Source organism: Pygocentrus nattereri, chromosome 2 (assembly GCF_015220715.1).
Source record: "Pygocentrus nattereri isolate fPygNat1 chromosome 2, fPygNat1.pri, whole genome shotgun sequence".
NCBI classification, from domain to species: Eukaryota; Metazoa; Chordata; class Actinopteri; order Characiformes; family Serrasalmidae; genus Pygocentrus; species Pygocentrus nattereri.
In genome coordinates this window covers 13,879,754-13,904,593 of record NC_051212.1, presented here as the reverse complement: position 1 = coordinate 13,904,593, position 24,840 = coordinate 13,879,754, and the positions used below count along the sequence as shown (strand labels likewise).

General features: G+C 38.6%; 2 protein-coding genes across 5 annotated transcripts in view; one reads left to right on the top strand and one right to left on the bottom strand.

The window, feature by feature from the left end:
• LOC108416657 (Fc receptor-like protein 5) overlaps nucleotides 1-24,840 on the top strand; it is a 110,864-nt gene that overhangs the window by 16,259 nt on the left and 69,765 nt on the right. The gene's annotated exons all lie outside the window — the stretch shown is intronic.
• The window catches only part of LOC119266023, a 67,434-nt gene continuing 55,651 nt past the window's right edge, over nucleotides 13,058-24,840 (bottom strand). The window contains exon 2 of the mRNA XM_037547502.1: nucleotides 13,058-13,300. The gene's annotated coding sequence lies outside the window, so the exon portion shown is untranslated. The remainder of the gene's footprint in view (nucleotides 13,301-24,840) is intronic.

Genomic DNA, 24,840 nt, shown 5'->3' with positions numbered 1-24,840 from the left:
TTTTAACTGCTACATTTGGAGGATGTTGTAAGGACGTTGTCAGGGCCATGGATTATGTTACATGCTGATGTTTTTAGGGACGTTCCCAGAAGAACTTCATAGTGAAAACATTACTAGAACATGTGTGTAAAAGTCTCAGAATGTTTAAGAACAAAACAAGAGAATATTAGAGACTCCTACCTTCCATTAGTACCTACATACAAATAAGTGCACTCACGTTTTAATACACAGTTACTGTTTATTTGCTGAATTTAACAAATTACAGGAAATAAAAGCATAAAGTATGTCCTGTACAGAAGGTTTGAGCAGTAAATCTTGTTTAATGTTCAATTCAAATCAATTAAAAAAGACAATTCATCCCTTAGAATTTATTTTAAATGTCATGTGTTTCCTGTAGAGGATTAATTATTGATTCATTTTCAGTTAGAAAATCAACATATCATGTCATTTGACAGGGTTGACAAAATTTTGTATACAACTACAGGTGCGCGTCACAGGACTACAACTACTGACTGTAGCCGATCAGTTACTGCACGGTTTATCAGCTTTCTATCACCAAGGAACCACCACTGGACCACTGCTGACCAGTTTTTAGTTTAAGTATAATTACTGTAACTGTGACTGTACATTTTACTGCAGCTAACACAGCAGGATTAACTTATATAATAAGTAAGATTAATTGACATAGTTTATAAAATTAGCTAATAAAGTTAAGATTAATTAATAAAATATCAAACTTTAACTGATATATAACATTAGAAAATAAGAACATGAAGTGAAACATTAACCTGCACTGGGTCACTATATAACTATATAACCCTTTTTTAATCTAAAGTAATGTACTGCAGACTGAGAGAAAAGTGGTGATATACAGTCTAGCTAGCTAAAATTAACTACACTACATTATCAAAAGTGTTCTCTCATCTGCCTTCGCACACATATGAACTTGAGTGACATCCCATTCTTAATCCTTAGGGTTTAATATGATGTTGGCCCACCCTTTGCAGCTATAACAGCTTCAACTCATCTAGGAAGGCCTTCCACAATGGTTAGGAGTGTGTTTAGGGGAATGTTTGACCATTTTTCCAGGATTGCAGTCTCCCCTCTAAGGGGCCGTCTCCAAACTGTTCCTACAAAGTTGGGAGCATGAAACTGTCTAAAATCTCTTGGTCTGTTGAAGCATTAAGAGTTGCTTTCGCTGGAACTAAGGGGCCGAGCCCAACTCCTAAAAAACAACTCCACACCATAATCCCCCCTCCACCAAACTTTACACTTGGCACAATGCAGTCAGATAAGTACCGTTCTCGTAGCAACCACCAACTCGTCCATCGGATTGCCAGACAGAGAAGCGTGATTCGTCATTTCAGAGAACACCTGCAGGCCTAGGTGCTTGGTTTTATACACCTGTGGCCATGGAAGTGTTTGGAACACCTGAATTCGATTATTTGGATGGGAGAGTGAATACTTCTGGAAATAGTTTATGTTAGCTATGTAACTTTAGCCACATTATTTACAAATACTACACAGATACCATTAAGGTTTACTTTACACTGTTATAAATACTATGCAGGTACATGATTCATTCATCAACGTACAAACAACGTAAGTGTACCCTTAAAGGTACAACAGTGATTTTAAGGTCCAATGGTCTACCTTACATGAGTTTTTCCTTGTGGAAAAGTAGATATTTGCACATTTTCATAACCAAATGTTTTAAATCAGACCATTAAAATAAAAAGCCTGGAGATGAGACGGGGTTTGTGGAGTCAATACAGCTTAAAGTACAATTTCAATGGATTCTGGTACAATTATGTTCCTTGACTAAAGGTACTGGGATGTACCCCTGAGGGTACCACCACAGTGACAAGAGGGGTACTGCCCCAGTGACAGTGTTGTACCTTTTTTCTGAGAGTGTAAAATGACCTAATATTCAGTAAAGATTTTGTTAAATATCAGATAAAGAGCTACAGCTACCAGAAACAGCAGAAACAAACATTATAACTAGCATGCTAACATTAGCTAAGTAAATGTTATCAGTCTCACATCACAACTAAAGAAAATCCGGTTTATAATAAAGAGTTCTCTTGAAATAAAATTTCTACTGTTGTTGGTTTTACTGACAGAGGTCTATATTTATAAAAGTCTACATATTATAGAAGTTTACTTACTGATTTCTATTAGAGACTCTGCTGTGCTGCTGTCTGATTAGCTGTTTAACTAACTCTGCTTTAACCAAAGCTGTTATGATTTGAAAATTAGCCCTATGGTTGTTTTCTTAGTTACTGTCTAATAATTTTAAATGACAAAATTGTAAATTAACTAAATAAATAAATTCAACATCATTTCCAAAATGCTGTTGCTGTGCAAAATGTAAGTAAAACAAAATGCAATGATGTGCAAATCACTTAAAACCTATATTTAATTGAGAACAGTAAAAAAGTCCACATATCCATTGTTGTAACTGACAAATGTTTTAGTTTTCTGAGAAATATATATAAAGTTGTGAGGGGAGCAACAAAAGGCTGGTAAAGTTGTGTAATGCTAAAAAAACAGCTGGTGGTTTATTGACAACAGGTCAGTAACATGACAGTGTATAAAAAAGCATCTCAGAGAGGCCGAGTCTTTCAGAAGGAAAGATGAGGAGGGGTCCACCACTCTGTGAAAGACTGCACAATCAAATAGTGGAACAATTCAACAATAATGTTTTTCAACATGAGTTGGCGAAGAACTTTTGTTTTTCATCATCTACGGTACAGAATGTCATTAAACAACTAAGAATATGGAGAAATCTCTGTATGCAAGGGACAAGGCCAAAAACCAGTATTTGCTGGGCAGTGGAAATCATTGCATGGGTTTAGGAAGATTTCTGAAAACCACTCTCTGTGAACACAGTTCATCACTGCATCCACAAATGCAAGTTAAATGCAAAGAAGAAACTGTACATAAACAGGATCCAGAAATGCTGCCACCTTCTCTGGGCCCGAGCTCATATAGAATGAACTGAGATGAAGTGGAAAAGTGTTCAGACAAATCTACATTTGAAATTCTATTTGGAAATCATGGACACTGTGTCCTCTGGACTACAGACCACTCAGCTTGTTATCAATGCACAGTTCAAAAGCCAGTATTCATGATGGTATAGGGGTGCATTAGCACACATGGCATAGGTGATGTGCACATCTATGAAGGCACTACTAATGCTGAACAATATATACATTTTTAACAACATATGCTGCCATCAAGATGACGTCTTTTTCAGAGAAGCCTTGCTTATTTCAGCAAGACAAATTCTGCACATATTTCAACAGTATCGCTCCATATTAAAAGTCCAGGTGCTAAACTGACCTGCTTGCAGTCCAGAACAATCACACATTAAGAGCACTTGGCACATTAAGAAATGAAATATACAACACAGGAAACCCTGAACTGATGAGCAGCTGAAATCATATAACAAACAAGAATGGGAAAACATTTCACTTTAAAAACTACAGCAAGTGGTCTCCTTGGTCCCAAATACTTAAAGAGCGTTGTTAAAAGAGGAGATGAGATGGTAAACATGCCCCCGTCCCTATTTTAAAACATGCTGCTGAAAAATTTAAAATTTAAAAAATTCTTATTTTTTTAAAAAAACAATTTCTTCATTTAAACATTTGATATATTGTCTTTGTAGTATTTTGCTTTAAAAATATGGTTTACATGATTTGCACATCATTGCATTCTGTTTTTATTTACATTTTGCACAGCGTCCCAACGTTTTTGGAAATGGGGTTGTATTAATAATGCTTTGAATTATGTGTGGCATAATATGGCAAAATGCAGTGAAATCAATAAGAAATAGACTAGTGGATCATTTACTAAAAGAATAATAGAAAACCATATTATTAAAGTATTAAACTATTATAAGCAGAACTACAGTAAGATGTGTTCATTCAGCAGTTCAACAAAGGCAGCTGCCCTGTACGTTACATACAGGAATGAACAGCCTATGAACAGCTAACTAAAGTGTTTTACCTTATTCATTGTTTCCTTTAAACAACGTGGGAATTGTTTCTTGGTTGATTTCTGTCTGCAGTGATTTTAGTCTAAATCTAATCTAAATTCAGTCAAGACAGAATCATCAACTGGAGAAAGAAAAATCACTGACTAGTCTGAATATCTTTATTCATGTTAATAACTAATGATGTGTTTATTAGTTATGTTATTAGTTAATGTGTTATTTCTTCATTATTAGTTAACAGTATCTGTGCCCCCTACAGTGAAGTGATACACTATTATACAGAGTTCATATATAATACATGGAGGATCCTTTGAAAAATAAAACACTATAAATGTCACATTAAACTTTATTAAGAAAGAAGTAAATAACAAGTGAACAAATAACATGTTACACAAACATGAAATACACAATAAAACATCAACTAATCAGTGTTTATCAAACTAACTGACAGATCACATCACCTCTCCACAGGTATCTTACATTGTAAAGTGTAAATCAGCTCTTCCTCTGTTCACCTTACACAGCAGCTTGTTTATGATGGAGCTCAGACACAGACAGACCTGACAGCAGAATCTCTAACAGCAGCTCTGCAGAGGAAATAAGCAGATTAATTAGTTTATTACTTTTACCTCAAATTAGAGTTGAAGGTGAGCCAAAGTCAAAAGATCTTCAACAGTCAATGTGAATTATACACACACACACACACACACACACACACACACACACACACACACACACACACACAAAGGACGGCTTCAATTAAACGGTCTATTTATTGACTAAATATCAAATGAAGATTGACAGTTCATTCCATTATAAAGTTGGGTTACACTACTGATTCATCTAATATTAATTTAACATATGATTACTGAGAACTATTTTAAAAAGACAAAGAGTGTCATGAGCACTTTGTCATGACGCCACCTGTACCTTCCTTGGGTAAGTGCTGTTTTACACCCGGACAAGATGTGTACCATGGTGCCCCTTGCACAATGGGTCTTCTCTTATGCCCCATTTATGCAAGTTTGCTGGGGTTGGGAGTGTGTCCTATACTGATCTCAGCAGGAAAGAGATGCGGAATGGCTCCAGTCTCCATTGGTCCTCCCAAGTGATCTTACTCTTGGGGAGATCCCATTTGGTCCAGGCCCCTTGGGATGCTAGCTCCACTGCCCTCAACCTTCGTTCTTCCTCCCCCATGTTCCGTACCTCCTCTTGTATCATAACTCTTCTGTCACTGGTTCCTGCCTTTCTCCAATGTTGTAAAATGGGAGGTTCCAAGACCCTGTCTTCCTATGCATTGTGCTCCAATGATGTCACATATCTTCAGGATGCTCTTGGCTTGTGCAACAAATGAGTCAGCTGCCCACTTGCGCCCTGATCTTGTGATGACGCATGCATTTCTGACTTTCATCCTGGGAGTCTCTGTGTCATTACGACTCTGCACTTAGCAACTTTGAATTCCTCAACCACAGATGATAGAGGAAGTTGGAGCTGCCCCCATATTATGTAGAGGCCTACTGCAGTGAAGCTTGGAGGGATTCCTACCCATTTTCGGAGGTACTTATCGATCTTCCTCTCCAGTCCTTCTACGCGTGTGATTGGGACTTCGTACACAGTCAGCAGCCACATGAGTCTTGGCAACAGTCCATGTTGATAGAGCCATGCTTTAAACTTCCCTAGGAACCCTGATTTTTCTATCCTCCTCAGCCATTCCTCCGTCTGCTTTTCTGTACTGGTGATGTTGTTCCTGTCAGTAAGCGAGTCATCAAACCACTTTCCGAGGCACTTGATTGGATCCTCCCCTATCAATGGGATCACTTCCTCTTGCACATACAGCTTGAACCTGTTGGTGAATTTCCCATTCCTGATCACCATACTTCTGCATTTCTTTGACTTAAACTTCATTCTGGCCCATGTTGCAATGTGGTCCAGAGCTGTTTGCACCCACCTCGCCTCCCCATGGGTTGTGGTCATAACGGTAAGGTCATTCATATAACCACTTATTGGGGGCTGTCGAATGCCTGACTCCATTTTTGGACCAGCCTGTAAAGTTATAATACAGTATGGACGCCATAAATAAACAGAAGTTATTGTTATTTCACACTAAACCGTTTTAGCATGAAGAGTCAGTGCAGCTCCTGCTTTGAACTCCCGGCCACTATAAAGATGTAGAACTCTGCTCTGCTGAGCTGCTGTGTTATTCTAGTGTAAAACAAGCTTTAGTCTGATAAATCATCAGAGCTCAGAGCTCAGAGCGGGTGGGCTACTATGCTAGCTGACAACATGGATCAGGACAGATTTAGATGAGAACATGTTTGCAGAACAAATTAGTGAGTCATTATTTTATTATTTCTCTGTTCCACAGTTTCACTGAGTAACAATACAGGCTGATGCATTTTCATTCGTTTATCATGGTACTCTGTTGTATTTTTTGATGGAAATTACAGTTTGTGTCAAAATGAATTGAAAATATTAGGAATTTTAAGACGAGTTTATGTTTAATTTCGGTTCACAAAATATTTGATGGGTTCTGAGAGAAACACTGCATCTGCATGAGGACCCTGACCTGAAAAGGTTTGGCTTTAAAAGAATGCAGTTACTGTGGAGATAAAATGGGATTGGTTAAAAAACAACACAGTAAAAAGTAAATAATACACATTGCTGTATATTATATTATATATTATTATTATTAATAAATGTAAAAAGTACGTGATTAGATAAATAGATCGATAAATAGATAGACAGACTACCAGACAGACAGACAGACTATCAGACAGACAGACAGACAGACAGGGAGGCAGGCAGGCCATTGTTCACAGGTAGTAAAAGTGTAAGTCTGGTCTGAGAACAGAAACACAAGAAAATCCTAAATTGGATAAACCTGTAGAAAATCAATGATTGTTTTTTTTATTTGTTTGTCTCCTTTTTAATTACAAGTCATAAAGAGCGTAATTGTCTGATGCTGTATTCTGTCAAAGTAATTGCTCCTCCTCCTTCTTGGTGTAAAAAACACACGACTCCTCCAGTCAGTTCACTTCAGTAAATTGCTCCAAACTGTTTCTTTGCATAATCTCTCCTGATATTTTTGTGGATAAACAATGCCACTGCTCAAAATGCACATTCATTAGGTCAGTATCAGGTCAGTATCAGGGTCCCCAGTCCTGCAGCTCAGTGGAGACCCTGTGCTAAACGGGCAGTTCATGCTCGAAAATTACACAGTGCAGCCGAATTAAAGCAGTTCTCCTGTTTTAAGAGTGGGTCAAAATTCCTCCACTCGATGTAAAAGACGCATCACAAGTCATCACAAACGTTTGATTGTAGTCGTTACTGCCAAAGTTGACACAACCAGATATTAGGTTTTGGGGGCAATTACTTTTTCACAATAGTTTGGTTGATAGGTTAGGTGGGTCACATGGTTTTGGTATTGAATAAATCTTTATCTTCAATAAAGGAGGGATCATTTAAAAGCTGCATTTTGTGTTTACTTGTGTTGTCTTTGTTTTAGAATGTAAAAATAGAAGTAGAAGAAATCGGGTGAGGGGCAAATACTTTTTCACAGCACTGTAGAAATCATCTTTATCTGAATTATTTGTTCTGAGGATTTCTTTCTCTCCACAGAGAGACCAAAACCTGCGGTGTCCATACAGCCTGATGATCAGGTGTTCAGAGGAGAGACTGTCACTCTCACATGTGACATACAGGGAGGAGGAGTCTCTAACTGGCAGTACAGCTGGTTTAAAGATGGTTCATCCACTGCTGTCAGTAATGAACAGCAGTACAATATCAGCTCTGTTACAGAGTCTCACAGTGGATCATACACCTGTATAGGAACAGTGAGTGGAACATCACGCAACTCACACACCAGTGATGCCGCTACACTGACTGTATCAGGTGAGTGTGAAACAGTTTTCAGCTCACTTAATACTTAACTAATGAATCAGAGCTTAATAAAACGTCTTCATTACATTGAATGATTATTAATACTTAACTAATGAATCAGAGCTCAATAAAACGTCTTCATTACATTGAATGATTATTAATACTTAACTAATGAATCAGAGCTTAATAAAACGTCTTCATTACATTGAATGATTATTAATACTTAACTAATGAATCAGAGCTTAATAAAACGTCTTCATTACATTGAATGATTATTAATACTTGACTAATGAATCAGAGCTTAATAAAACGTCTTCATTACATTGAATGATTATTAATACTTGACTAATGAATCAGAGCTTAATAAAACGTCTTCATTACATTGAATGATTATTAATACTTGACTAATGAATCAGAGCTTAATAAAACGTCTTCATTACATTGAATGATTATTAATACTTGACTAATGAATCAGAGCTTAATAAAACGTCTTCATTACATTGAATGATTATTAATACTTAACTAATGAATCAGAGCTTAATAAAACGTCTTCATTACATTGAATGATTATTAATACTTAACTAATGAATCAGAGCTTAATAAAACGTCTTCATTACATTGAATGATTATTAATGCTTAACTAATGAATCAGAGCTTAATAAAACGTCTTCATTACATTGAATGATTATTAATACTTAACTAATGAATCAGAGCTTAATAAAACGTCTTCATTACATTGAACGATTATTTAGAAGTTTAAAAACAATATTAAGCTTCTTTCAGAACTGATCTATAACTTTATACAGACTTCAGCTCACTGTAGTGAAAATACCACGTTCACTTCACCAGAGCAGCTACGGCAAATTTAGAAACACAAACTCTGCTCTAAGACAGGCTCACACTGAGTCTTTGATCCACTCAGATTATTATGAAGTTCAGAAAGTTTTTCTTTTGTAACTTCTACAGTTCTGAAATCAGGGTTCGCTGATTCCCCACTTCTTGCGTCCTTGCAGTGTTTTCTGTGCTCTCTTTTCTGTAAATCATTATGATTGAAATTTTAATCATTATAACAGCGTCATGTTCAGCCTCTGACTGTAAATTATGCTCTGAGACTCTGTTCTTTCTTCTGTTCTCTCAGCTCCTGTTTTTAGAATAAGGCTATTTTTACAGCAAAGGGTATTTTACTGGTTTATAATCATTATTTAACATTTCATTATGTTCCTAAAGCCTTGACTGTGTAACTGTTTTACAGCTGACCATCCTCAGCAAACCTCGCATCTCCATTTCTGTTGATTTTCAGTTTTTAAGATCATTTGAAAAAGATTTTTGGCCTTTATATTGTGTGTAAAATTCATGAAAGATGGGCCAAAATAAACGGCCTAAAATGACTTGGAAAGAAGTCTGGTTCCATTGACTTACATTGAAAGTAATGTGTGTTTTTCCTTCTCCTCTAAAGTTTCCATTTTGGAGATACAATGTTTTGTTCCGACAGCAGTGATATGCACATGTTCCTATTCAGATAATATTTCAGAGTGTTTGTTTAACCTTAGTGTATTTTGATGAAACACAAATTACAGATTAAAACTCAGTTCTCAAATAGACATTAAAGAACCAGTAGGAGCCTAATGGTCCATTGCAGTGGATCTCAGTGTGCTGTAGATTTTCATTCAGACAGTAAAATTACTCAGGATAAATTAACAGTCATTTAAGAAAACGGTCTTTTTCAGCTTATCCTAGAAAGACATTAGCACATTATTTGTGCTACTAACAGTTAGAACTTTGTTACTGAGCTTGATTTGAGCTGCTGGACATACCGACCCAGTGCAGCATGCGGTTCAACGTCAGTGCAGCAGAGTAAAATATTGGGAGAGTCTGTTCAACATAAATGATGAACTAACCCAACTTTGTGTAAATAGACCACAATATAGAAATATGTACACATATGTCATCTAGATATTTTTGGCAAATGCTGGACAAGCCTTTGTTGTTGTTGTTGTTTTTTGGTCATTCATGGTTTGTACCTTACATCTCTCCCATGGATTCCATTGTTACACAGTGTCTTTCATTGACTGACGCGTCTTTTTTCTGAATTCATACAAACACTTTCCCTTTATAGTAAATTTGTTTTTGCTAGTTTATGTTTATGAACAGAGACCTACAGATGTAATATAGTAAAGGAAACTCATTTGGGAAGCTTATTTATTTATTTATTTATTTATTTATTGGTTGCACCCTGTACAGTATTAACAACCATACATTTAAATCTCACACATCAGGCCAACATACTCAGGATTTTAAAAAAGTATTTTAAATTTCCTACGTAAGTCCACAGTGGGGTCCAGAGTTTCCAGAATTTATCCGTTTGGTGACGTAGATCATAGGTCAGTTTCTCCAGAGGAAGCAGAGCTGCAGCCTGGGAAAGCCATTGCTCAACAGATGGCGGAGAGGGGCTGGCCCACCGAGTTAGGATACATTTTTTTGCCAGAAATGAAAACATTAGAAGTAAAAATTTGCTATCAGTATCAAAAATACGTTCCACTCCTGTTCCCAAAAGCTACAGGGCAGGAGACTCTTCTGAAATGGTGTTTGGAAGATTTCTTCTACCCTAATATGTACTCTGTCCCAGAAAGTGCCAATTCTTTTACACTGCCAGAAAGCATGGAAAAATGTTCCTCTTTCAGTTTTACATTTAAAACACAAATTAGATCTATCTGGAAACATCTTCTGTAAGCAAACAGGTGTAAAATATATCCCATTCACGAATTTAACATTAAGCTCATGAACACCAGATGAGGAACATTTGGTAAACAAGTCTTTACAAACACTGCACCAGTCCTCTTCTGTGATTGGTTGGCCCAAGTCCCTCTCCCAGCCTCCTCTCAGACTGTCTGATGATGGTTTAACATGTTTTAGCAAAATGCCATAAATTGGTGAAATCACCCCTCTAGCCTGGCTTTTCTTAACTAGCAACTCTTCAAGGTCGGTTAATTCCTTTCTGAATCTCCCATCCTTAATAGTTGAGATGATCAGGTGACGAACCTGGAGATATTTTAAAAGTCTGACCTAGGTAACTCGTACTCTTCTTGAAGTTGTATAAACGATTTGAGCAAACTTCCAGAAAAATGGTGGGAAATGTTTTTAATCCCTCTGTCAAACCAAACTGAGAGTCCAGAGCTATTCAGCTGAAAAGAGAAATCTGGGTTATGGGCCAGGGGGGACAATAATGAAAGACAATGAGGGATATTAAGATATTTCTTAGCATCTTAGCAGACCATGGAAACACATTCCATGAAGCTCTCTACTCTGTTCTTGAGCTAAGCTGAAGGCCACATGAAGTTTGGAGGACTGTAGCAATTAACTCTGCAGAAAGTTGCCGACCTCTGCGCACTATACACCTCAGCATCTGCTGACCCCACGCTGTCATTTTACATGGCCCACCACTTCGTGGCTGAGCTGCTATTGTTTCTAATCGCTTCCACTGTGTTATAATACCACTGACAGTTGACTGTGGAATATTTAGTAGTGAGGAAACTTCACAACTGGACTTGTAGCACAGGTGGCGTCAGATCACGGTACCATGCTGGAATTCACTGAGCTCCTGAGAGCGACACATTCTTTCACTAATGCTTGTAGAAGCAGTCTGCAGGCCTAGGTGCATGGTTTTATACACCTGTGGCCATGGAAGTGTTTGGAACACCTGAATTCAATGATTTGGATGGGAGAGTGAATACTTTTGGCAATACAGTGTATGTTAGCTGTGTAACTTTAGCCACATTATTTACAAATACTATACAGATACTGTTAAGGTTTACTTTAAAATGACCTAATATCTTAAATTTTGTTACATATCCGATAAAGAGCTACAGCTACCAGAAACAGTATAAACAAACATTGTAGCTAGCATGCTAACATTAGCTAAGTAAATCTTATCAGTCTCACATCACAACTAAAAAAAAAAAAAAACACCTGGTGGTTTATTGACAACAGGTCAGTAACATAATCGGGTATTAAAAAAGCATCTCAGGGAGGCCGAGTCTTTCAGAGGGAAAGATTAGGAGGGGTACACCACTCTGTGAAAGACTGCACAATCAAATAGTGGAACAATTCAAGAATAACATTTTTCAAAATAAAATAGCATAGAACTTCTGTTTTTCATCATCTATGGTACAGAATATCATTAAACATCTCAGAGAATATGCAGAAATCTCTGTATGCAAGGGACAAGGCCAAAATACAGTATTTGCTGGCCGTGAACTTCGGGCCATCAGGTGGCACTGCATTTAAAACAGACATGATTCTGTAGTAGAAATCACTGCATGGGCTTAGAAAAACTTCTGCCGTTTACTGTCTGTGAACACAGTTCATCACTGCATCCGCAAATGCAAGTTAAACGCAAAGAAGAAACTGTACATGAACAGGATCCAGAAATGCTGCCACCTTCTCTGGGCCTGAGCTCATTTAGAATGGACTGAGAGGAAGTGGGAAAGTGGTCAGACAAATCTACATTTAAGATTCTGTTTGGAAATCATGGACACTGTGTCCTCTGGACTATAGACCACTCAGCTTATCAATGCACAGTTCAAAAGCCAGTATTCCTAATGGTATAGGGGTGCATTAGCACACATGACCTGGGTGACGTGCACATCTATGAAGGCACCGTTAATGCTGAACAATACATACATGTTTTGGCATATTTCTGTTGTTTTCAGAGAAGCCTTGTTTATTTCAGCAAGACAATGTCAAACCACAATCTGCACATATTACAACAGCATTGCTCAGTAATAAGAGTCCAGGTGCTAAACTGACCTGCCTGCTGTCCAGAACAGTCACTAAAACATTTGGCACATTATAAAATGAAATATACAACACAGGAGACCCTGAATTGATGAGCAGCTGAAATCCTATACCAAACAAGAATGGGAAACATTTCACTTTAAAAACTACAGCAAGTGGTCTCCTTGGTTCCCAAACGCTTACAGAGCATTGTTAAAAGAGGAGAGGATACCCAGTGGTAAACATGCCCCCGTCCCTTTTTTAGAACATGTTGGCATCAAATTCAGTAATGCTATGAATTAATGTTGTCATGTATCCTTATTGTAAAGTGTTATTGATAAACCTTCATTTAATCCAAGCTAAAGTTTAACCTTTGTTGGTGCAGCCCATTCAGAAACAATCACAGCAGATTTAAAGACTCATTAATAAAATACAGTGTATAAGATGATTGAACTACTGCTTGTGTTGTAAAATGAAAAGCGGCTCTGATTCATCATTTCATACCAACAGGAAAACCCACACCGACTGTGAAGGTGGATCCTCAGCGCTCTGTCTACACTGGAGACACAGTTACTCTGACCTGTGAGGTGAAGTCTACTGGATGGGAGTTTCTCTGGTACAAAGCCTTTCAGCCATTACAGCCTCAGAGTCCTGTAGATAAAGGCACCAATACACTGAGTGTAACAGTGTCTCATGCAGGAAAAGCAGAGTTCAAATGTGCAGCACGCAGAGGAGCCTACACAACACAGACCAGTGCTCCAGCCGTGATCACAGTTACAGGTTCGTCTGTTTTCTTGCAACAAATTTGACATTAGAATAAATAGAGGAGGCATTTCTCATATCATTTATGATCAGTTATCCCATTATTCAGTCATTATTCCAAACTCACATGCATCGTCCGATTATTTGAATATAATATTTGAAAATTGAATATTTTAGTCTCAAAAGTTTCTAAATCATTCGTCCTGTTTTTACAGCGAGACCAAAAGCTACCGTGACAATACACCCAGCTGATCCTGTGTTCATCGGAGAGACAGTCACTCTCACGTGTGATATAGGAAGTCGACATCATTGGCAGTATGACTGGGTTAAGGATAGTAAACCTCTCAGTGAAGCTCAACAGAGGAAGGAATACACCATTTATAATGTTGCTGCGTCTCATAGAGGAGTTTATACCTGTAACGGAAGACAGTCAACACAGCCGCGTTACTCAGAGACCAGTGATGCTGTTACACTGACTGTATCAGGTGAGTAACGTCTCAGTCACAAAGTCTTTCTGCTGTTATTACTTTGAAACACTGAACTGCTTTTAATGCTCTGCTTCTAAATGTTACACCTGCAGTTTCAGATTCAGTAAATTGTTTGTGTATAACTGACAGCATCTTTCACACCAAACGAGTTTTTTCAGACATCAAAAGTATTTTATTCACCCTCTATTTACTTTTGTGAACTCACTGTGGACAAAACCTCACAGGCCAAACACGGTCACCTCTGCTTTTGGAATGACTGTAGTGGAGCTGATGGAGCAGCTGAGGTCCAGCTAAAATAAGTTTTTCACAAACGCTAAAAGCCCCAGAGTCTCTGAAAACATACAGTCAGAAGAAATGGCTTCATCTTATAATTTATAATCTAGATTTTATTTTAAATCGATTGGAGTTGCACCGCTTAACTTTAAACAGATGAAGCTACAGACACGAAACACATATCAGACCATTCAGCAGACGCAGCTCAAACCAACTAGCGTGACGTCATCGAGCGGTGACGTCAGCATCAGTACGTAATTTGGCTGGAATATCACCCAAAGTCTCGATATTATTGCTCTGCTTTTTGCCCTTCATATTCCAACAATGGGTTAAAACAGCGACATGATTCACAGATCATGCTGACCATCATGGCTCTGTGGAGATTTCAGCTAGTAATCCAGTCAGTAATCCAGTTCAGAAATCCACCGTCCAGTGAGATCCACCTTGAAAAACACAGATAAATAATGAAAAGATAATAAGGGTGTAACGTGGAGCGAGGAGGCGGATGCACGTGCTGAGATAAGCAGGATTTATTAAGGGCAAATCCAAAATCAGGGTGGAGACAGTCCAGGGTCAGAGAGCCAATACGGAGAGATCGTGGGGCCGACATGACCGACACCAGAATCAAACCAACTACACAGACAGAGATTGAAACAAAGCAAACATCAAACACAGACCAATACAAAGACCAGCGAAAACAAAGGGCAGACTCAGGGCTTAAATACACACCAGGAAGACCAGGGACAGGTGAAAACAATCAGGGGCAGAGTCACAAAAACAAGGGGCTAAACCAAAACATGAGCACATGGACAGGACTGGGAGGAGCCGATCATGAAAAAGCGTGAAAATATTGTTTAAAGCTTAATAATATGTAAAAATCTGTTTTCATGATGTTCATAGGGTCTTCATGATGGTCAGGAGCTAAATAGAAAGACTGAATGCTGAGTCACCGCCTCATAGAGGGCTCAGTTATATATTCAGCTTTACTAAAGCATCACTTCTTCATGGGTTCATGTTTGTGGCCCTTAAAGTAAAGTGGTGAAATATTACTTCTTTATCACTGTTAATGATGAAATAACGGACGAAAGCCATTAAGATTTTTTTTATTGTCTTTACAGTCCTCTGTCAATGTTTCAAAAGAAATAAATACACACAACACTAATAGTAAAATGTTTTAGCTGCACATACAGCTCAGTAAACACAACAGCACAGTTGCAAATATGCGACATAGAACACAGACATTCCTGATACAATAGAAATAAGCAGCGCCTTAAAATGTGCCTGATGTTCAGTTTATTAGAACAACATGTGAGACTTTAAAATGGTTTTACTTGATCCATTCAGGCCACTTTCCTAGCAGCAAATAAACACTGAGCTAAAGCTTTATAATGTGACAAAATCAAAATCAAACAAATAAAAATAGAAAATGTATTTTCTCAGCTTTTTATTGTCTTAGCTTCACAGACACAGCACCAGATATTTAAACAGTTTTCTTCTAGTTTCACTGACTGACAGAGAAGGACAACCTGTCCTGAAGAAACAGAAACACATGATGATTCCACCTGATCAAATATGGGTCTTTGGTAGTTAAAACTTGTGAGAGGACTGTATACGAATATCATGAGATCATCATAAAGGCGTTTACACAATTAAAGAACATTTAACATTCAGTCGTCATGAAGAAACCAGGAGCCATAATTACTTTATCATTATCAGTTTATTAGTGTTTTATTTAACACTAAACAATTTGAAACAAACTGTAATTGGAAACTATCCAAACTAATCTGAATTACTCACAGCCTGCTAGCCTTGAGCTTACACAGTAGCCACAAGCTAATCCGCTAACAGTGAGCTAGCACACCAGCTGTGAGGAAACATGTTAGCCACACACAAAGACGCTAGAGTACACATAACTGCACTTACCAGGAGTGTGCTTTAGCACTTCTACTCAGTTCTGAAGTAAAGAATGGAGATTTTTTAGGGAAGGTACTGTTTGCCCTCACTGTGGATCTGCCTTTAACACCTCATTACAGTCTATGAATGTAGATTCATTCATGTGCTACACGTAAAGATACTTTTCTAAATAAAAACATTATTTAATGGTGTTCACTAATTATTTCATCAGTAACCAAACAGTGAAAAAGAAGGAAAGAAATAATTCACCACTTTACTTTGAAGGCTACAAACCTCAGGAGCCCATAAAGAAGTAATGCTTTAGTAATGCTGTATATATAACTTCACACTCCTGTTCAGTGAGGAGCTAAAGTTTAACCTTTGTTGGTGCAGCCCATTCAGAAACAATGACAGCAGATTTAAAGACTCATTAATAAAATGCAGTGTATAAGACGATTGAACTACTGCTTGTGTTGTAAAATGAAAAGCGGCCATGGATTCCATTGTTACACAGTGTCTTTCATTGACTGACGCATCTTTTTTCTGAATTCATACAAACACTTTCCCTTTATAGTAAATTTGTTTTTGCTAGTTTATGTTTATGAACAGAGACCTACAGATGTAATACAGTAAAGGAAACTCATTTGGGAAGCTTTATTTATTTATTTTATTGCACCCTGTACAGTATTAACAATCACACGTTTAAATCTCACACATCAGGCCAACATACACAGGATTTTAAAAAAGTATTTTAAATTTTCTACGTAAGTCCACAGTGGGGTCCAGAGTTTCCAGAATTTATCCGTTTGGTGACGTAGATCATAGGTCAGTTTCTCCAGAGGAAGCAGAGCTGCAGCCTGGGAAAGCCATTGCTCAACAGATGGCGGAGAGGGGCTGGCCCACCGACTTAGGATACATACAGAATATCATTAGACAACTCAGAGTATATGGTGAAATCTCTGTATGCAAGGACAAGGCCAAAATACAGTATTTGCTGGCCGTGAACTTTGGGCACATCAGGTGGCACTGCATTTAAAACAGACATGATTCTGTAGTAGAAATCACTGCATGGGTTGACGTGCACATCTATGAAGGCACCGTTAATGCTGAACAATATATACATGTTTGGGCATATTTCTGTTGTTTTCAGAGAAGCCTTGTTTATTTCAGCAAGACAATGTCAAACCACATTCTGCACATATTACAACAGCATTGCTCAGTATTAAGAGTCCAGGTGCTAAACTGACCTGCCTGCTGTCCAGAACAGTCACTAAAACATTTGGCACATTATAAAATGAAATATACAACACAGGAGACCCTGAATTGATGAGCAGCTGAAATCCTATACCAAACAAGAATGGGAAACATTTCACTTTAAAAACTACAGCAAGTGGTCTCCTTGGTTCCCAAACGCTTACAGAGCATTGTTAAAAGAAGAGAGGATACCCAGTGGTAAACATGCCCCCGTCCCTTTTTTAGAACATGTTGGCATCAAATTCAGTAATGCTATGAATTAATGTTGTCATGTATCCTTATTGTAAAGTGTTACTGATAAACCTTCATTTAATCCAAGCTAAAGTTTAACCTTTGTTGGTGCAGCCCATTCAGAAACAATGACAGCAGATTTAAAGACTCATTAATAAAATACAGTGTATAAGACGATTGAACTACTGCTTGTGTTGTAAAATGAAAAGTGGCTCTGATTCATCATTTCATACCAACAGGAAAACCCACACCGACTGTGAGGGTGGATCCTCAGAGCTCTGTCTACACTGGAGACACAGTTACTCTGACCTGTGAGGTGGAGTCTACTGGATGGGAATTTCTCTGGTATAAAGACCCTCAGCCTCAGAGTCCTGTAGATAAAGGCACCAAGACACTGAGTGTAACAGTGTCTCATGCAGGAACAGCAGAGTTTAGATGTGCAGCCCGCAGAGGAGCCTACACAACACAGACCAGTGCTGCAGGCGTGATCACAGTTACAGGTTCGTCTGTTTTCTTGCAACAAATTTGACTTTAGAATAAATAGAGGAGGCATTTCTCATATCACTTATGATCAGTTATCCCATTATTCAGTCATTTTTCCAAACTCACGTGCATTGTCCGATTATTTGAATATATTTGTAATATATTTGAATATAATATTTGAAAATTGAATATTTTAGTCTCAAAAGTTTCTAAATTATTCGTCCTGTTTTTACAGCGAGACCAAAAGCTACAGTGACAATACACCAAGCTGATCCTGTGTTCATCGGAGAGAGAGTCACTCTCACATGTCATATAGGAAGTGGAAATGGCTGGTATTATGAGTGGTTTAAGGATAGTAACCCTCTCCATGAAGCTCAGTGGAGGAAGGAATACACCATTTCTAATGTTGCTGCGTCTCATAGAGGAGTTTATACCTGTAAAGGAAGACAGTCAACACAGCCGCGTTACTCAGAGACCAGTGATGCTGTTACACTGACTGTATCAGGTGAGTAACGTCTCAGTCACAAAGTCTTTCTGCTGTTATTACTTTGAAACACTGAACTGCTTTTAATGCTCTGCTTCTAAATGTTACACATGCAGTTTATTCACTAGACAGTAAATTGTTTGTGTATAACTGACAGAATCTTCCACACCAAACGCGTTTTTTCAGACATCAAAAGTATTTTATTCACCCTCTATTTGCTTTTGTGAACTCACTGTGGACAAAACCTCACTGACCAAACACGGTCACCTCTGCTTTTGGAATGACTGTAGTGGAGCTGATGGAGCAGCTGAGGTCCAGCTAAAATAACTTTTTCACAAACGCTAAAAGCCTCAGAATCTCTGAAAACATACAATCAGAAGAAACGGCTTCATCTTAGAATTTATAATCTACATTTTATTTTAAATCGATTGGAGATGCACCGCTTAACTTTAAACATAGATGAAGCTACAGACACGAAACACATATCAGACCAGTCAGCAGACGCAGCTCAAACCAAGTAGCGTGACGTCATCGAGCGGTGACGTCAGCATCAGTACGTAATTTGGCTGGAATATCACCCAAAGTCTCGATATTATTGCTCTGCTTTTTGCCCTTCATATTCCAACAATGGGCTAAAACAGTGACATGATTCACAGATGATGCTGACCATCATGGCTCTGTAGAGATTTCAGCTAGTAATCCAGTCAGTAATCCAGTTCAGAAATCCACCGTCCAGTGAGATCCACCTTGAAAGACACAGATAAATAATGAAAAGATAATAAGGGTGTAACGTGGAGCGAGGAGCCGGACGCATGTGCTGAGATAAGCGTGATTTATTAAGGGCAAATCCAAAATCAGGGTGGAGACAGTCCAGGGTCAGAGAGCCAATACGGAGAGATCGTGGGGCCGACATGACCGACACCAGAATCAAACCAACTACACAGACAGAGATTGAAACAAAGCAAACATCAAACACAGACCAATACAAAGACCAGCGAAAACAAAGGGCAGACTCAGGGCTTAAATACACACCAGGAAGATGAGGGACAGGTGAAAACAATCAGGGGCAGAGTCACCAAACAAGGGGCTAAACCAAAACATGAACACATGGACAGGACTGGGAGGAGCCGATCGTGAAAAAGCGTGAAAATATTGTTTAAAGCCTAATAATATGTAAAAATCAGTTGTCATGATGTTCATAGGGTCTTCATGATGTTCATAGGGTCTTCATGAAGTTCATAGGCTCTTCATGATGGTCAGGAGCTAAATAGAAAGACTGAATGCTGAGTCACCGCCTCATAGAGGGCTCAGTTTTATATTCAGCTTTACTAAAGCATCACTTCTTCATGGGTTCATGTTTGTGTCCCTTAAAGTAAAGTGGTGAAATATTACTTCTTTATCACTGTTAATGATTAAATAACGGATGAAAACCATTCATTAAGATTTTTTTTTAATCCATCTAATTGTCTTTACAGTCCTCTGTCAATGTTTCAAAAGAAATAAACACACAACACTAATAGTAAAATGTTTTAGCTGCACATACAGCTCAGTAAACACAACAGCACAGTTGCAAATATGCGACATAGAACACAGACATTCCTGATACAATAGAAATAAGCAGCGCCTTAAAATGTGCCTGATGTTCAGTTTATTAGAACAACATGTGAGACTTTAAAATGGTTTTACTTGATCCATTCAGGCCACTTTCCTAGCAGCAAATAAACACTGAGCTAAAGCTTTATAATGTGACAAAATCAAAATCAAACAAATAAAAATATAAAATGTATTTTCTCAGCTTTTTATTGTCTTAGCTTCACAGATACAGCACCAGATATTTAAACAGTTTTCTTCTAGTTTCACTGACTGACAGAGAAGGACAACCTGTCCTGAAGAAACAGAAACACATGATGATCCCACCTGATCAAATATGGGACTTTGGTAGTTAAAACTTGTGAGAGGACTGTATACGAATATCATGAGATCATCATAAAGGCGTTTACACAATTATATAACATTTAACATTCATTCGTCATAAAGAAACCAGGAGCCATAATTACTTTATCATTATCAGTTTATTAGTGTTTTATTTAACACTAAACAATTTGAAACAAACTGTAATTGGAAACTATCCAAACTAATCTAAATTACTCACAGCCTGCTAGCCTTGAGCTTACATAGTAGCCACAAGCTAACCCGCTAACAGTGAGCTAGCACACCAGCTGTGAGGAAACATGTTAGCCACACACAAAGACGCTAGAGTACACATAAGCTGCACTTACAAGGAGTGTGCTTTAGCACTTCTACTCAGTTCTGAAGTAAAGAATGGAGATTTTTTAGGGAAGGTACTGTTTGCCCTCACTGTGGATCTGCCTTTAACACCTCATTACAGTCTATGAATGTAGATTCATTCATGTGTTACACGTAAAGATACTTTTCTAAATAAAAACATTATTTAACGGTGTTCACTAATTATTTCATCAGTAACCAAACAGTGAAAAAGAAGGAAAGAAATAATTCACCACTTTACTTTGAAGGCTACAAACATCAGGAGCCCATAAAGAAGTAATGCTTTAGTAATGCTGTATATATAACTTCACACTCCTGTTCAGTGAGGAGCTAAAGTTTAACCTTTGTTGGTGCAGCCCATTCAGAAACAATGACAGCAGATTTAAAGACCCATTAATAAAATACAGTGTATAAGACGATTGAACTACTGCTTGTGTTGTAAAATGAAAAGCAGCTCTGATTCATCATTTCATACCAACAGGAAAACCCACACCGACTGTGAGGGCGGATCCTCAGAGCTCTGTCTACACTGGAGACACAGTTACTCTGACCTGTGAGGTGGAGTCTACTGGATGGGAGTTTCTCTGGTACAAAGACTCTCAGCCATTACAGCCTCAGAGTCCTGTAGATAAAGAGACCAACACAGTCAGAGTAACAGTGTCTGACAAAGGAAGAACAGAGTTTAAATGTGAAGCACGCAGGAAAAACTACTTCTACGATGGCAGTTACCAACACTATGACGGCTACGACTACGACAACAGTAACAACCGCTATGTCTACTACAACGTCTACAACACACATCGCAGTGCTCCAGTCGTGATCACAGTTACAGGTTCGTCTGTTTTCTTGCCACAAATTTGACTTTAGAATAAATACAGGAGGCATTTCCTGTAATTTCATGTTCACTTATCCCATTATTCAATAACTATTTTCAAAACTCTCATCTTCTGATTTCATATTTAAGTTCCAAAAGTTTCTAAATTATTCGTCCTGTTTTTACAGCGAGACCAAAAGCTACAGTGACAATACACCCAGCTGATCCTGTGTTCATCGGAGAGACAGTCACTCTCACATGTCATATAGGAAGTGGACGTCATTGGCAGTATGACTGGTTTAAGGATAGTAAACCTCTCAGTGAAGCTGGACGGGGGAAGGAATACACCATTTCTAAAGTTGCTGCGTCTCATAGAGGAGTTTATACCTGTAAAGGAAGACAGTCAACACAGCCGCGTTACTCAGAGACCAGTGATGCTGTTACACTGACTGTATCAGGTGAGTAACGTCTCAGTCACAAAGTCTTTCTGCTGTTATTACTTTGAAACACTGAACTGCTTTTAATGCTCTGCTTCTAAATGTTACACATGCAGTTTATTCACTAGACAGTAAATTGTTTGTGTATAACTGACAGCATCTTCCACACCAAACGCGTTTTTTCAGACATCAAAAGTATTTTATTCACCCTCTATTTACTTTTGTGAACTCACTGTTGACAAAACCTCACTGCCCAAACACGGTCACCTCTGCTTTTGGAATGACTGTAGTGGAGCTGATGGAGCAGCTGAGGTCCAGCTAAAATAACTTTTTCACAAACGCTAAAAGCCTCAGAATCTCTGAAAACACAGTCAGAAGAAACGGCTTCATCTTAGAATTTATAATCTAGATTTTATTTTAAATCGATTGGAGTTGCACCGCTTAACTTTAAACAGATGAAGCTACAGACACGAAACACATATCAGACCATTCAGCAGACGCAGCTCAAACCAACTAGCGTGACGTCATCGAGCGGTGACGTCAGCGTCAGTACGTAATTTGGCTGGAATATCACCCAAAGTCTCGATATTATTGCTCTGCTTTTTGCCCTTCATATTCCAACAATGGGTTAAAACAGCGACATGATTCACAGATCATGCTGACCATCTTGGCTCTGTGGAGATTTCAGCTAGTAATCCAGTCAGTAATCCAGTTCAGAAATCCACCGTCCAGTGAAATCCACCTTGAAAGACACAGATAAATAATGAAAAGATAATAAGGGTGTAACGTGGAGTGAGGAGCCGGACGCACGTGCTGAGATAAGCGGGATTTATTAAGGGCAAATCCAAAATCAGGGTGGAGACAGTCCAGGGTCAGAGAGCCAATACGGAGAGATCGTGGGGCCGACATGACCGACACCAGAATCAAACCAACTACACAGACAGAGATTGAAACAAAGCAAACATCAAACACAGACCAATACAAAGACCAGCGAAAACAAAGGGCAGACTCAGGGCTTAAATACACACCAGGAAGATGAGGGACAGGTGAAAACAATCAGGGGCAGAGTCACAAAACAAGGGGCTAAACCAAAACATGAGCACATGGACAGGACTGGGAGGAGCCGATCGTGAAAAAGCATGAAAATATTGTTTAAAGCTTAATAATATGTAAAAATCTGTTGTCATGATGTTCATAGGGTCTTCATGATGTTCATAGGGTCTTCATGATGGTCAGGAGCTAAATAGAAAGACTGAATGCTGAGTCACCGCCTCATAGAGGGCTCAGTTATATATTCAGCTTTACTAAAGCATCACTTCTTCATGGCTTCATGTTTGTGGCCCTCAAAGTTAAGTGGTGAAATATTACTTCTTTATCACTGTTAATGATGAAATAACCGACGAAAGCCAATCATTAAGATTCACAAAGTCTTTCTGCTGTTATTACTTTGAAACACTGAACTGCTTTTAATGCTCTGCTTCTAAATGTTACACATGCAGTTTATTCACAAGACAGTAAATTGTGTACACTGTGCACAATTATTAGGCAAGTCTTATTTTTGAGGATTATTTTTATTAATGACCAACTACAGCGCTCTCGGTTAATCCAAAATTTTAATAAACCTGTTTAAGAAAAATAAAGAAGTCAGGTCAATTGGACGTGCTAAATTGCCCCTAGGTGTGACTGACTGTCTGTGTCTGTCTGTCTGCCCTGCGATGGACTGGCGACCTGTCCAGGGTGTATCCTGCCTTCCGCCTGATGACTGCTGGGATAGGCTCCAGCATCCCCCCGCAACCCTGATGGAGAAGCGGCTTAGAAAATGGATGGATGGAAAGTGAAGTTTTGGGTTTCTTAGGAGAATTTCTATATGTGCACATTTACTGGGCAACTATAATGGTGCAGAATTATTACGCAGCTAAATGAAAAACACACATTTTCCCATCTCACATTTTATTTTCATCTGTTCAAGTGAGAATTATAAACAAACAACTCTAAGCTTTCCAATGAACATTTCTAAGAAATAAAAAAAATAAATTAGTGACCCATATAGCCCCCCTTCTTTTCAATAACAGTGATAAGCCTTCCATTCCTGGAGTCTGTCAGTTTCTTGATCTGTTGACGATCAACTTTTTGTGCAGCAGCAACCACAGCCTCCCAGACCCTGTTCAGAGAGGTGTCCTGTTTTCCTTCACTGTAAATCTCCCGTTTAAGAATTGCCCACAAGTTCTCAGTTGGGTTCAGGTCAGGTGAGGAAGGGGGCCACGTCATAAGTTTTTCATCTTTAATGCCTTTACTGGCGAGCCATGCAGAGGAGTACTTGGATGCATGTGATGGAGCATGTCCTGCATAAAAATCATCGTCTTTTTGAAAGATGCAGATTCTTCCTGGACCACTGCTTAAAGAATCTTCTAAAAACTGCCAGTAGGCTTGGGAGTTGATTTTGAGCCCATCTTCAACCCGAAAAGGTCCAACCACCTCATCTTTAATAATACCAGCCCATACCAGTACCCCACCTCCACCTTGCTGGGGTCTGACTCGAAGTGGAGCTCTGTCCCGTTACTGATCCAGCCACGGGCCCATCCATCTGGTCCGTCAAGAGTCACTCTCATTTCATCAGTCCATAAAACCTTTGAAAAATCTGTCTTCAGATTCTTCTTGGACCAGTCTAGACACTTCAGCTTATGTGTCCTGTTCAGTGGTGGTCGGGTTTCAGCCTTCCTTACCTTGGCCACGTCTCTGAGCGCTGAACATCTCGTACTTCTTGATACTCCAGCTAGGTTGCAGTT